The sequence below is a fragment of the Miscanthus floridulus genome, chromosome 8, assembly GCF_019320115.1.
Source record: "Miscanthus floridulus cultivar M001 chromosome 8, ASM1932011v1, whole genome shotgun sequence".
Taxonomy (NCBI): domain Eukaryota; kingdom Viridiplantae; phylum Streptophyta; class Magnoliopsida; order Poales; family Poaceae; genus Miscanthus; species Miscanthus floridulus.
The window spans coordinates 55266685-55281827 of record NC_089587.1 but is presented as its reverse complement, the minus strand read 5'-3'; the positions used below and the strand labels follow the sequence as shown (position 1 = coordinate 55281827).

The window sequence follows — 15143 nt, the reverse complement described above, 5'->3', positions numbered from 1 at the left end:
AAAAAACCTAGCATCAGGGGAAACAAAATTGTGGTGCCAGAACTAGAAAAAAGGTCTCTGCTATTCGAAATAGGAAAAACAAAAAGTGCCTAACAAAACACTGCCACCACTACGGTGCCAGGCCTCTTTACTTCAAAGATCTCAAGAAGAACGATTAATTCAGGCAATATACATGCCATTAAAGCCAAGATACGTTCCACCTAACAACATACAAAAATGCTAACGCCCGAAAGCCCCCCCCCCCATTATAAAAACAGATCCCCCCTGGGCCCTTGAGAAACTCAGTCAGCATAAGGCGCAAGGGCGCAAGGGGGGAGCAAGGCATAGTGCAGGAAAAGGCAAAAGCAGTAGCCATGGAGGCAGGGGTCTCCTTAAATACCCAAATCGGCCATAGATATTGTGCGAAAACACATAAAATCGGAGGCAACGGTAGACAGTTAGAGACAGTGGGAAAAGAGAGAGGGCCCACGGCACGGTGATGAACAGCAAAGGCCTACGGGAGCAGGGGGATATCGCACGAAAACTCATAACATCCTCCTAACGTCGGAGACATAACCTGCCATCTCCAAAGATCAACCTTGTCCCACGGGTGTGCAGCGTCAGAGACCCACGCCTCCAGACAGCTAAAACACCTAGCTAAAGAAATATCTAGAGTCTCCGCCGTCTGCACAAGCTACGCCAAACCCCTAGCCGGATCAAATGTCGAATCGGCAAACCTCGCCAGGCAGTCTTCAAGTACGCCTCCGCCGGTCGAAAAGCTGCGGAGACTTCTGCCACGGCCATCAAGCAAACATAGAGAATGAGAAAGAATGGGGCAAAGGTACTGGCCACCACCTCTGTATCACGCTCGATCGCCCAAGCAAAGGACAACGATGCGCGGGCTCGGGACTAGACGAGATATGTAAACAACCACGACGGGCTCAAGCCACCGCACAAACAATCAAGAAAGTGAACCTATCTTGCATTCTATAAGGTGTCGAGAAACATTCTTACAGGACACCAACTTGACATAAAATCTTAACTACTGTGGTGGAGGTCCGCGCCAAGCGAGCGCGCGAGTAAACCCCGCGCGCTCGTCGTCTATGTCAAACCTAACCGACTCAAATACATCATGCGCAATGCTGCGGGGGAAGGCCGAACGCCAATACTCCCAAAGCTCTCTCCTCACGTAAATACCGTCGTTGTAGAGAGTCAAAGGAGCAACGTCTTGCGTAGGCTCCCGATTCGGAATCTGCGCAAGATTAAAATTTTGCACAAAACCATTCAGAACAAAATAAACTTTATTCATAAAAGCCTAGTTGGACTGCGAGGTACATGCTAGAACAGCTAAATGCTACAAAGAGCCTAGACCTCCGGCGCATCAGCAGCGGCAGAAGTCCTTGGAGCGGACCTCGCATCAGCGGTGGGTGGAGACGGAGCCTACGACCTCCAACCACCGACTCCGTCGATCGTAGATCCCCCCGGAGCGCCACCAGCGGCGGAGGCACCAACCGTAGTCGCCGAGCGCGGAACCAATGGAGGCCTGCTCGCAAGACCCTTCTACGCATCCTTGCAGCGTAGGCTAGAATGTCAGGGCCAAAAGCAACGAAAAAAAGAAGAGAAAAAGGGTGACTACAAAAACTGTAAGTACCTTCGCCCTCTTGTCCTCCGCCAGCTTTCAGGGCAGCGGACCTCCCAAATAGAGCCCAGAAGTGCCCGATGAAATTTCTCAAGGTTTTTCGCAAGCCAAGAGAGGTCTCATCGAGCTCCTCCAGACCAGGCAGCGCCCCCTCCGAAATACTTTCAGTGTGCATACACCCGCCGCGTGCCAAAAGTTTGGCATAGTTCGTCACCCCCGCTAGTGCCCCATAGTCCGTGCAACCGTTGATCAGACTAGGGAGCTTCGCAAGATGACACTTTAGCCAGGAAGCGAGGGCGTACACGCTGTCTTCTTCAGGAGGAGCGGAGGTCTCACCCCCAAGCTCGGCGACGGTGGCCCGGTAGTGACCAACGGTCAGCAGCGAGGACCCCTTTGACCGAGTCCAAACGCCTCGTCATCAGAGAAAGTTGCTCCCTCACCGCTGTTGCGGACTCCTTCTCGGAGGCAAGCTCTCACCGAAGACCCTTGGCTAGCTCATTCGCCCTATGAGCCTGCTCGGTGGACAAAACCTCCGCCTCCCGGGCCTTGGCAAGATCGACCCTCAAGCCATCCTTTTCTCGCTCTTTCTCCGTCAGAGATAGGCGGAGAGCTGTGAGAGAGTCCGACAGACCCCCTTTTTCACCTTCCAAGCGCTCGACTTCCACCTTGAGCGCTTCGATCATGGCGTCATGATCGGAGACCTCCCGGGTGCAATGCTCTTCCATTACAACGCCCATGTGATACCCCTGCGACAAAAAAAACCCCAAAGCGATCAACAACGGAATCAAGAACAAGTCTAGAAACGAGCGTACACAAAAAATAATAAAACAACGAAAGGGACAAAACCACCGGAGGTGCACCAGGCTCTGGTGTTCCAGGTGAACGCGAAGAAGCTGGAAGAAATCCATATCCCTCAGACGCTGTTTGAAGTGATCTGTTCAAAGAAGAACAAACAAACAAGAAACGATGAGGTGAGAAAAGCAAATCTCATGTAAAACACACCAACAGCCAAAGACCACCACCGACGTCTCCAAGAACAGCAAGATAACACTCCTCCCAACCTAAGATAGAAGTATCGAAGGAGCCTACGTAAAAAAAACACACAACAACAGCTTAGGTCGGAGGGCAGACCACAAACAGACCTGATGACGATCAAAATGAAAACATTTTTACTTACTCGGACCCGACACCATCAGCCCCGGTTGCCCTGGACCAAACCTAGCACCAGCGGTGGCTGCTCACTCCTCTGGGATGAGAAGTCTAGCCATGACATCACCTGCAAAGCCGCAGGTGCATAGTATTGCCACTTAGCACAACACGCAAAGGAATGAACTAGGCGAAGTCAATAAACATAAGGATGTGCACCAAACGAGCTTACTCATAAAGAGCCCGGGCAGAGCAGCTTGCCACGCCCTCTGAGCAGAAGTCTCCGTCGTATCATGTGATGAAGGCCCAAGGGGGCGGACTTCCCCAGCTAGCGGCCCGATGGGCGGAGGGCTCGAAGAAGGCTGAGCCGCTGGAGCCTCCTCAGCAAGAGTGGCCTCCGGCCGCCCTACATCGGCCGCAGGTACGGGTGAAAGCATGACAGTGGCAGAGGGCATAGGAACACGCCGCAGGATGGCCTCCGTGTCCTCTTCAGAGCTTGAGCACAGCCTGCCAAGAACGTCGGGCATAGGCTCGGCGGCGCTATCCTCCGACCGTTCACCGACACTCGTAGCACCATGCGAGGAGCACGCCGGGACAACGCCGGTCTCCAGACGCCCAACACCACTCACCGCCACGCTCGTCGGGCACACCGGAGCTACGGGAGAGCCGCGATCCCCTCCACTCGCAACTCGAGCGTCCGCTGACGGGGCGGAGGAGCTCTCAACGTCTTCGCTACCGGCGGAGGCAGCGCCCACACTGCCAGCGGAAGACAAGGCCGGCGCGATCAGCGGGGCTCCACTTTTCTTTTTCTTTTTCGCAGGCGCCCGAGATACGGCGGCGCCCTTCCTCTTTTTGGACTCGGCCTCCGCTGTAACATTCTTTGCGTAGGCCTTCTTCTTCTTCTTTTCAATCGAGGCTAGGACCTCAGCAGGAACCTCGTGCTCCCAGGTATATGATACCGACCTCCTCAAAAACTCGATTGAGCCTGTGGCATGGTGCCTGCCATGGCCATCCGAGACATGTACTCACGCTCGGAAATCTTGCCAACCAATCCTATGGTGGCCTCCTTGACTTTGGAGACGAAACCGTCCTCTGTCACCCCCTCCCCCAAAGACTGACTAAAGCGGGGGAACGGAATCTCGGCCTCTGGCCCGAAAACAGGAAACCTTGACCTGTTCCAGCTAAAAAGCTGGGTTGTTTTTGCCCAAGGGCCAGTAGTTGGAGGCCATGATCTCCTCCACCAAATCGCGACCACCAGAGTAGCGGCACACTACCGCAAAAGCCCGATCACAGGCCTCCCGCGCCGGAGACACCTCCTTTGGTGGATCCATGCGCGTGTGTGGCGCCATCTCCTCCATCCGAGAAGTCAGTGGATACTCCAAGACTTCCTCGCCATCCTCGGTTGTGCTACGGACCCCATAAGTCTTCACGTAGAACCATTGCTCAAGCCAGCCGCGGTCCCACTTGCCCTTCTGGCAAAAAGAGATCTCTAGGCGGTCCACTCCTTGGTTCCTCTTAGACATGAAAGTGCAACTACCATACTGATAGGCCACTTCCACCTCCTTACCATCTCGCACCTCCTTCTTCTTCGGCTGCTTCTGTAGTTCATAGTGCGTGCAAAAGGTGTCCACATCCGGCTCGGCACCGTAAGAGACGCACGCCTAGCAAAATTTGCTAAGTGTCAGGAAAGCAGTGGGAGTCAGATGATGAAGCTGAACATTGAAGGTCTCCAACACCCGATGAAGGAAGGGAATGTAAGGAAACTGGAGGCCGCAGGTGAAGAAGTCCCGAAAGACCACCGCGTATCCTTCCTCCGGCTCTGGAACAGTCTGACCCTGGTGGAGGGATCTTCACCCTGGAAGAAGGAAAACATGACTCCTTCAGCATCTCTGTGATTGCCTCCTCAGTAATAGAGGACGGGCCAAAGTCCCAAGATTTTATCGCCATGTCTCCGGAGTCCGTGGCGACTAGGTCTCCGATAGACGTAGAGACGCTCCCCAAGTCCTCCTCCACTAGATTTTCAAACTCTAACGCAGGAGGCAGAGGCAAGCATGCACTCCTCAAAGCGTGCACCCCAGCCGACGGCCCTAACGCCGAGAAGGTGGCGGTAGGGTCCAGAGAAGGCGGGCCGGCGAGTTTGGGCGGAGGCGGAAAGGAAAGCCACCACGGACTGCAACCTAAGCGCGAGAGGCGAACAGAAAGACGGAACGAGCAAGGGCAGCAAGAGGCGAAAACGAAGAGGGCAGAGAGCGGTTTCTCGGACACAATGAAAGCGAGTGAGCGGCGTGTGGGGGGACCCCGCCGCCAAAAGCACCCTTATATAGGCAGCGGGCAGGCGGCCCGACTCCCGCCACACAACGGTCATCTCCGAAAGTTTCGCCCGCTGCACAACGGTCACCTCCGAAAAAAATCGCTGAGGAACGCAACGGACACTGACACAACGGAAACGGCCGTGACGTAGGGCAACGGCTACATTTGCCACCCAACGGCTACTATCGATGAGACCAACAGCTACGCCAGAGCGAGCCAGGGGGGAAGTAGCGGGGCCTCGCTCGAAGACACCGAAGGCGGCCTCCTGCCCCCGTGGACGCCTTCGGCTAAGGCGTTTTGAGCCCACGGCACGCTTCAGCGAACCATGGTCTCAAAAGGGGGGAACTATTGTAACATGGCTTTGGCGGGTGGTGAAGGCCCCTAGCAGCGGGGTGTCGCCAAGGTGTCTTCGAAGCGTCTTGGGGCGAAGACCGGGCGCTGACTAGGAAATTTCACGATCATGCTCGAGGGGTCATCACGGACTCCGCCAAGGCCAGGCATGCATCCCGCCGACCGCTAGGCGGGCGTCTCTGGTATTACGGGCGGAGGCAGCCTTATCTCTAAACTAATCAAACAAACGATGTTGCCTAAGTGTGCGTAGGTACTCAAACGTGGGCGCTCGCGGTCAGCGCAAGCGCGCTAGAATGGCCCCTGTGCGGCCGGGCGGAGACCTACGCATGATGCCTCCGCCCAGACCGACGGGGACCCTCCAAGGCGACGGCGCGCCACTGAGGACGGAGGCCAGCGGCAGGGCGGAGACCAGCTGGTAATGCCTCCGCCCGAACCGACGGGGACTCTTCGAGGCAACGGCGCGCCCCTGAACGCGAAGGCCGGCGGCTGAGAACCGTGGCCCCCGTGCGGCCGAACGGATACCCGTAGGGAACGTCTTCCGACCGTCCAATGGAGACGCGCCGAGGGAGCGGCACGCCGTGAGGGATGAAGACCGGCGCCAGGAGAGCCAGGCCTTTGGGCCGGAGACCAAGTTACAGTGGGCCGACTGCTCATGGAGGCCCATTACTTGGAAACGGTGTGGCAGAACTGCCCCGCGAATAAGAGGCTAGCGGCAGAATATTCCAGGAATGTACTGTAGCAGTTGAGGGACATTGTAATAAATTCTGTTATATGGTAGTTGAGTCCTATAAATAGGGGACATTTGTAACCATAGAGGTTGGTTGGTGAACGAATTAATAAAACCATAGTTTTTCGCATCATCCCCTTACTCACCACTATCCCCCCTGTCGCTCGTACCCAGAGCCTCCGCCCGAGGCCGGCCGTCAGAGGACGGAGGCCTTGGTCTTCGCCACGCAGGTTGAAACCTCTAGTTTCAATATTTTTTAATCTATATTTAATACTCCATACATATATTCAAACATTCGATGTGATAGAAAGTAAATTTTGAAGAAAAAAACTAAACAAGGCCTTACTAACAAGGAATTAAAAAAATGAAACGATCCAACTAAGGGCCTGTTTGGTTCCTTAGACTGAATTTTAGTCCCTGTCGCATCGGATGTTTGGACACATGCATGGAGTATTAAATATAGACTAAAAATAACTAATTACATAGATTGCGACTAATTTGCGAGACAAATTTTTAAGCCTAATTAGTTCATGATTTGATAATATGGTGCTATAGTAAATATGTGCTAATGATGGGTTAATTAGGCTTAATAAATTCGTCTCATAAAATAGTCTCCATCTGTATAATTAGTTTTATAATTAACTCATGTTTAGTTCTCCTAATTAATATCCGAACATTCAATATGATATGGAGTAAAATTTAGTCCGTGGAACAAACACCCCAACTAATTGACGAGGTGGCATAACAAAAGTTAGTTTTTTTTGTCAGACTTGTTAAAGTTATTTGAATACTTTGCATTTTAAGTGAGTACCCTGGCCCTATTTGTTTCGATGAAATTTAATTTACGTTAATGTTTAAGTTTAAATATTATAAGAGAAAAACCGGCTTCCTTCATTAAAGAGCGGTGCGACAGAACAACCATTCGATTAAGGGGGAAACCGGCTTCCTTTGTTAAAGAGCGGTGCGACAGAACAACCATTCGCGTAAGGGGATGTTTGGTTGTACTTTCTAAATTTTAGTTACTGTCTTATCGAATATTTAGACATATATATAGAGTATTAAATATAGATTAATTATGAAATTAATTATATAGTTTATGACTAATTTATGAGATTAATCTTTTGAGTCTAATTAGTTTATGATTGGACAACGTTGACTACAGTAACATATGCTAATAATGAATTAATTAGTTTTAAAAAATTCTTCTCATAAAATTATGTAATTTAACACCCCGTACAACAGCCTTTACCGAAACAAAAAAGAAAGCAACGAGACTGACAGTGAGACGGAGGCAGTGTACTATCCATCCAATAATAAAGCTCCGATGCGGCAGTGTACCATCGGTCGTTGATGCGCGCATGCATTGAATTCCCTCGCCAACTACTCGCTGCGTCGTGAATTCATGACGCTCGCCTTCTCAATTCTCCATGGCGCCAGTCTGGTAGCTTCTACTCGGACCCACGATGCCTGCTCATGTCGCTCCAAGCACACCACCACTCCACAGTCTACAGTACAGCACTTCACTCAGCCCTTATTATTTAGTTTCAGAAAGTTGGAATTTAGGGTTTCGTTTTTATTTGGTAATTAGTGTTTAATCATGGACTAATTAGATTCAAAATATTCGTCTCGTAATTTTCCACCAAACTATGCAATTAGTTTTTTTTCGTCTACATTTAATGCTCCATACACGGGCCGCAAACATTCAATGTGATGGTTACTGTAGTACTTTTTTAAAATTTAGGGTGAAACTAAACAAGCTCAGCAACAGAGGGAGGAGTGAGCAGGACTGCCATGGAGTCGCGGAGGACAGTCAGATCTCTCCTGGCGAGCTTCGTGCTCGCCGCGTTGGCGGCGCAGGCGTTCGTGGCCGTGGTCGAGTCCCGTGGAGAAGCCGAGCCAAGGTACATCACATCTTCTTTCTTGAGCCGTGTTCAATCAGATGCTGTTTCTAACAATATTGAACTTGCATTGCATAACGAGACTTTTCCCTGTGTGTCATTATAAAAGATCGTAATCTTCTATGTGTCCTTGAAAAAATTTAGTGGTCTTCAACTTTTCCGTATCCTTCATGCCACTTCCATCAGTTTGGACGCTAACGCCATCAAACTGCAGGTGTGAAAAGACGAAAATGCCCTTAAGTTCAAATATGTTATTAATTTTTTAAGCATCTTAACGACTTCAAATGAAAAAACTCAAAACTAGAAAGTTGTAGATCTCATCGAGATCTATAATTTTCATATAAAAATTATTTTCATTTAATTCCGTAAAAAAATATGATTTGATATGATTAATATATCTTAGAAAAATCATATTATTTTTTTTGCGAAATTAAATAAAAAAAACTATATGAAAATTATAGATCTCGACGAGATCTATAACTTTCTAGTTTTGAGTTTTTTCATTTGAAGTCGTTAAGATGCTAAAAAAAATTAATAACATATTTGAACTTAAGGGTATTTTCGTCTTTTCACACCTGCAGTTTGATGGCGTTAGAGCCCAAACTGACGGAAGTGGCATGGATGATACGAAAAAATTAAAATAATGACACTGAAGACAGCTGAATTCTTTCGAAGACGACACACAATGAATTACGATCTTTTGTGTGTGTGGTACCGTTGCACCGCCGCAGGCGAGGACGTTAAGAAGCCGGACTGCGTGCCGGGGATGGACCCGCGCTCGTTCCCGGGTACCGGCGGCGGCCACGGCATCACGCCCGTGACGCCGTCGCACGGAGGCTCCGGCTCCCCCGGGACGACGCCGTCCCACGGCGGCGGCGGGTACGTGCCGACGCCGTCGCACGGCGGGACGCTGCCTTCCCCGTCCCACGGTGGCTCCGGCTCCTCTCCGACGTTGCCCTCCACCGGCGGCGGCTACGGTGGGTCTCCGTCCACTCCCGGCGGCGGCGCGTACGGTGGGTCTCCGCTCCGTCCACCCCCAGCGGTGGTGCCTACGGAGGTTGGTCCCCGTCGCCTGCCCATGGTGGCGCCTACGGGAGCTCTCCGACGCCCGCGTACGGCGACTCCCCCTCGCACGGCGGCATCGGGACCTCGTCGCCTACGCCGTTCGTCCCCTCGTACAACTGTGTGGGTCGCCTACGCTGTTCGTCCCCTCGTACAACTGTGTGCTCCAACTCAGGTTATCCGACAGTTCCGCTCTGTGAGCACTGAAATTTGTTTTTAAGGACTCATCGTTTTTCTTTTCTCTCCGCTCCCTTCTCTCTCTTATCAGTCCTCCCCATTCTCTACCTTGACTCTCTCTTGCTCTCTCTAAGCTTCCCTCCAACAGATCCATTCCAGCGCTACTCCACTGCTGCTTCTTCCTTCTCCTTCCTACGATTCGATTCTCTATCTCTACCTTCCTCTCCATAGCTTCTCTCTATACGCAAGATTCGATCTGATTTGATCGATTTGCAGGACTACGCAAGCTTAAAATCTGTTCTCTCTCTCCTCTGTTCAATTCGAGTAGTTTGATTTCTAGCACTACACAAGATTAAGTCTTGCCCCCAACTTCTCTGTCGTCTTTCATCAGGTACTCTCTGATCTTATTCCCAATTTCAATCAAGTACATCCCATTCCGTCCCATCCTCCCTCGATTTGCTTCTTTTTTTTTTCTTTTAGTTGCTCGTAGGTACAGTTTTTTATGCGTTTGTGTTTTTTAAGCTTCTAGTTCGTATCATCTCCCAATTTTTTTCTGCTATTTTTTTTTGTTATTCGAGTCGCTCTTAGATGCAGTTGCAGATGCATTTGGATTGTCAATGTCTATCTTGTTCGTTTTAAATTCTTTGAGTCCTAGCTGCAGGTAAAATCCATATTGTGTCGTCACAAATCTGGCTTCTTGCTTCGCATCTGAAAGTTCTCACTTTAGCAAGATATTTAATTCATTTTGATTAGATTATTCTTACCTGCTGTTAGATTTTTTTTGTATCTTTTTTTTTACCAGATTGTCAGCACAGCCGATTTATCTGGATGTGTAGTTGCTTTAATATACCAAACACATACTCTTTTACTGTATTCAGGTTTCCTCTGGCTCGACTGTGGATGGCTGCTCGGCTCATTCAGCCTGTTCACTGTCGCCTCCCTATCTCTCTCGTATCCCCTTAGATCCATCTCCTGTATCCCCTGGGTTGCGCCGCCACCGGCATCACCTTCCTACGCCACATGACAGTTATTTCTTGGCTAATTATGGCATTTGGATTTATTTGATCTTTTTGTTTGAAAATTTTGTTTCTCCATCAGGCAAGTAAGTGCCCAGTGATGAAAAAATTCCCAATTTAGTGATGAAAAAGTGATATTGTTCTTGTGAGGGACTGGGTACTTCCAGTTTTCTAATGCTGTTTTTCTTACTACAAAACAGGCCCATATGTTTTCTTATGTTGATCTATTTCACCTTGATTCCTTTTCATGCTATTGCAATTTCTGTCTATGGCCCTTACGCTCCAAGAACAAGATCATATGAACGTAGAGGACTAGTTCTGAGGTCACTATTTGTCAAAATTTTAATGTTTTTTTTTTCTGTTTTCAACAATACTGATAACTACTTATCTGTTGTGCTAAAGGGACTCAATGTAAATACTTGATTACTAAGTCTAAGAAACACCGCTAATGTAGAAATTGGTAGCCTTAGTTGATTGCATTTAGGGATCTAAGAAATTTGTTCATGTAACCGTTGGCCATGAGTGGTTACCATTCTATGCTTATTATTTTGGCTTTTTGTTTCCTACAATAGTATCTTCTACCTCTGCTCAGCTAGCTGGTGCTGATCGACACAATGGATTCCTAGTTGCAGTGATAGCATCTTGCTATTCTCAGACCATAATGGAAAAAGATGCTTATGTCTTTTTTGCTCAGTTAGATTAGATATCACTATTCCATTATTCCACTACAAAAAGGTATCAATATTTTAACTGCTGTAGGAAACTAGGATGTGCTCAAAGCTTTCAACTGTATGTTGCATACTAATCTACACAGCTTAGATCTACTGGGATTATTTGACAATCTATTTATGTACTAATTTGTACTAGTTACTTTTCTGTACTAGTCTATACTATTCTATTAATTACTAGCTGAAAGACATTACACTTATTTTGTAGAGAGGTTCTAAGGTAATGAATACGAGATTAACATGGTTATAAATGTGAGTTTGCAGTGAAGTTATATTTCATCTTACGATGTCTGTTTTGTTCCGGTGAATTTTATGGTAGAAAGAACATATATTTCTTTTGCAGGGTCTCTAAATGGTTTAGCTGCGCCACTGCACAACCTTCATAATTAGGTTCAGGTATGAAAAACTTTTACTAGATCCTTATGCAAACAAACAACCAGATTACCTTTTAATCCGTCACAGCTTTCCTTCACAGCTTGTGTGTATTATCTTTGAGTATGTGCAAACAAAAAATATAGGCAATGGACATGACTAAGTGATAGGCTCCAACCAGTAGCTACTTGATGCCTTTTTCCTGACAAATTGTCAAAGACTGGGTCCATATTTATGCACTGGTTGCTCAACATACATAAATGTCCTCTCAGGTGTGATGTACTATCAGCATGTCCAGTTTTCTTGCCTTGTTTGTATTTGTAAGCATCAACTTTTGGGAATTTGTTTAGTGTGCTTCGGTTAAGTTTTAGCTGCTTCCCAATTGATTGTGTGACAAGTAATCAGTATCTTGAATTTCTGATGGAGCAAAAAAAAGTCCATGTGTATTCTGAATTGTAAAATATAGGAAGATTGGTGTTCAAGTGGTTGCAGTGTGCAGTCCATTTTGGCTAGTGTTTTGTTTTGGTTGCCTCTACAATTTGTGATATTTTAGTATGATCCAATTCAATAATCAACTAGGGAAGGTAACTTCATTGGCTCTAGGGACTCTACACATGTAGATAAAGATCCTACAGCTACTACTGTAGTTTGAGATGCCCATGTGTTAATCTGAAACGATCCCAGCTGAATCACAGTATAATTTTGGCAATTTTTAAGGGAGTGCTGCTCCCTATTGAGGTTTGATTATTTGATCTTGCACTTGTTCCATCATCGTGGCACATCACTGTATTTTGCAATAAAAGTTTATGTGTACCGGGTTACTTTGCACCTGGTACATACTGGATAAAAAGGCTTGAACTTTTGTGGTTACAACTCATTGCTAGTTGCCAAGTTTGAATTTTTAAATAATGGCCACAATCCAACAACGACTGCTTATATCACGTTTGCCTGAATCACTATGCTGTTGAAAGATCAGATTTGTGCCTAAATTAGATCATTCATGTTTATAGCTTCAAAGTATCGTTGCCATTACTGTTATAAAGTTCTTTTGTGACCAAACTTTTAAGTCCACAGCTTCTATTAGCACTGTTGTTTGGTAGAGTCATCTAACAGATACTTTACTCTCATCCTGTGATAATTTTATCTAGTGATTTGTTTGCTAATTTTGGCTAAGAGATAAGATGGCGATTAGGCTGCATTTATCTGTTTGAGAATTTTCAATACGGACATAGTTTATAAGCTATCCAATAAACTTTAACACTAGCTCAATGATTTCAATTGTTATTGTGATTGAAATTACTCCATTTTACTGCTGGACCTGCTAGCAATAGTTTCTAGTTGACTATATATACAACTTCACTTAGTATCAACATTCGATGGATCAGAATTTTGCTTTTGATGGCATCCTTACCATATCGTTTCCATGATTCTGCAGTTCTTTCTCGGACAATCATGCTTCGACACCATTGGCGTCAGTCTGAGCCAATTCATCTGCATAGGGAGGTATTCTGTTGTATCCTTGCATGTCCTAGGCCACATGAAGATAATGCCTGTTCTGTCCCTTTGGTTTCTCTTCTTTGGCAAGGCCTGAATCTTGAGGTCATCATCTGCTAAAACAGGTGGCAAAGAGCGGCGCATCAAGGACGTGTTGATGGTGAGGTCTGCAAGTCTCAAGGGAAGTTCAGAAGAAAAGGACAGTACGGGGAAATAAACTTGCAATAAGATGAGAGACTACTATGCCCTGTGGTTAAATTTTTGGTTACTGTCAAAAGTGGAAAAGACTGTGTGTTTGCCGCAGAAGCTGAGCTCTTCCCGTTTAGAAACATAGCAGTTATGTAGTTACTATACAGGTATACGGTTTGATTCCATTTTTGCACTCTGAATCTTTGCCCTGTTCGTTCGTTGGGCTTGTATAGCTTATAAGCTGTACTTTTTATCTAATGAACATTATTTTTTTTCACACCAAATCAACCAACTAGTACTTTTAATCATGGCTTATCAGCCAAACAACCAACGAACAGTGTGCTTATCATTTGTAGAGTGGGGATGACAGGGGTTACAAGATTTGAAGACTGCTTTATCAAATATAAATGTAATTGTTTCATCAAAAAGTGTTTGCAAAACATTAAACATTGTCCTTGGTACGCGTGTGTTTGTTGCGATCTAATCTACGTGTTCTAGTTTATAGGTCGTTTTGACCTTTGTAGAACCACAATTTTTGTTATGTACCCCGTCATATCTAAATAATACTATGGTAAGCATCGTTATTCACACATTGTACTGTTATATGAATTGTTTTGTGGACTGCGGCATTTGATTTTTAAAAAAAAATCTATTTCTTATTGAATCAGCTTTATTATGTAGCTATTTTTTCCTAACATTATACTCTCTCTTCATCAAGAAAGAATATAATTCTAGCACAGTATCATGTTTTTAGTATCTTAAGTTTAGTCAATTATACATAAAAAAATAAAAATAGTAATGACATCGAATAAGTATCATTAGATTTGTCATGACATATATTTTCATGATATATTTATTTAGTGTTTAAATATTAATATTTTTATCTATATATTTGGTTAAATTTTAGATCTTTTTAACCGATAATGCACCCAAGTTATTCATTTTTTTGGAGGTAGTATTCCCTCGTCCACATAAGAACACAATTATCACATTTTGAGGAGTCAAAGAGTTTAAATTTTGATTAAAATTATATGAAAAAGTACTAAAATCCATGAGACAAAATAAATACTATTAGATTACATCTGTTCGCTTGATCGTATCACTCATGCTTTTTAACCGTGATATAGTGTTTTTCTATCATAATAAAACAACAGCAGCTGGCTCATAAGTCACAGAAACAATAAAACAAACAGTGTGTTAGGTATAGAATAGATTTTTATATTTGAAAACATAAATATTAATACTATTTACAGTAAATTTTATCAAACTCGAACCAGTTTGACTCAAGAGTTCTCATTCTACTTTTGCTTTTTTTTTTTTTCTTGGTTGTGGGTTACACTTGTGAAGCACGGCTGCAGCCCCTGTCACATCAATTAATTGAATATCAGGCATGTAACCGGGATATGCAGATCTATACGGTCTTGCCGCTGTCAAAAAAAAAACTACTCTGCAGATAAAACATGGCACAAGTATGCTGTTCCCTACGTCCTAAATTATAAGTCATTTCAAAAATATTAGAGAGTCAAAATATCTTAAGTTTAACCAAATTTATACGATAAGATAATAACATTTATGATACCAACTAAGTATCATTAGGTCATTCATTAATTATATTTTCATAGTATATCTATTTGATGTCATAAATTTTTGTAATACTTTTTTATAATTTTGGTCAAACTTAAGATGCTTTGACTCTCCAAAATTCTTATAATGACTTATAATTTGGGATGGAGAGAGTATTTGACTGTCGATTTTTTTTTATTTTTTGGCTCTTTTTTTTGAAAGTTTTTCACAAATATGTCCCTGGAGGTATGTTTTCAAAATCTAGACCCTAAGATTGGCGTCATCGTTGATGGCGTCGAGATTACACGTCGCAGCGTCAAAGGGTTTGGCGTCTAGGTCGGGTGCCACGTCGGCATCAAAGTAGAGCCAAGGGGTGACACGGCAGCCAACTCGGCGCCATGGATTTTGACGCCTTAGATCTTGACGTCGAGCTTGGCGCTAAAGATCCTGGCACCGAGCCGGCCTTACAGGTGGGTTCGTTTCCTCTCTCTT

The 15143-nt window shown here is 45.6% G+C and overlaps 1 pseudogene; it reads left to right on the top strand.

Moving 5' to 3' along the window:
• Positions 1-7943: 7943 nt before the first annotated feature.
• On the top strand, positions 7944-13449 carry LOC136476421 (leucine-rich repeat extensin-like protein 5; annotated as a pseudogene).
• Positions 13450-15143: the final 1694 nt, after the last annotated feature.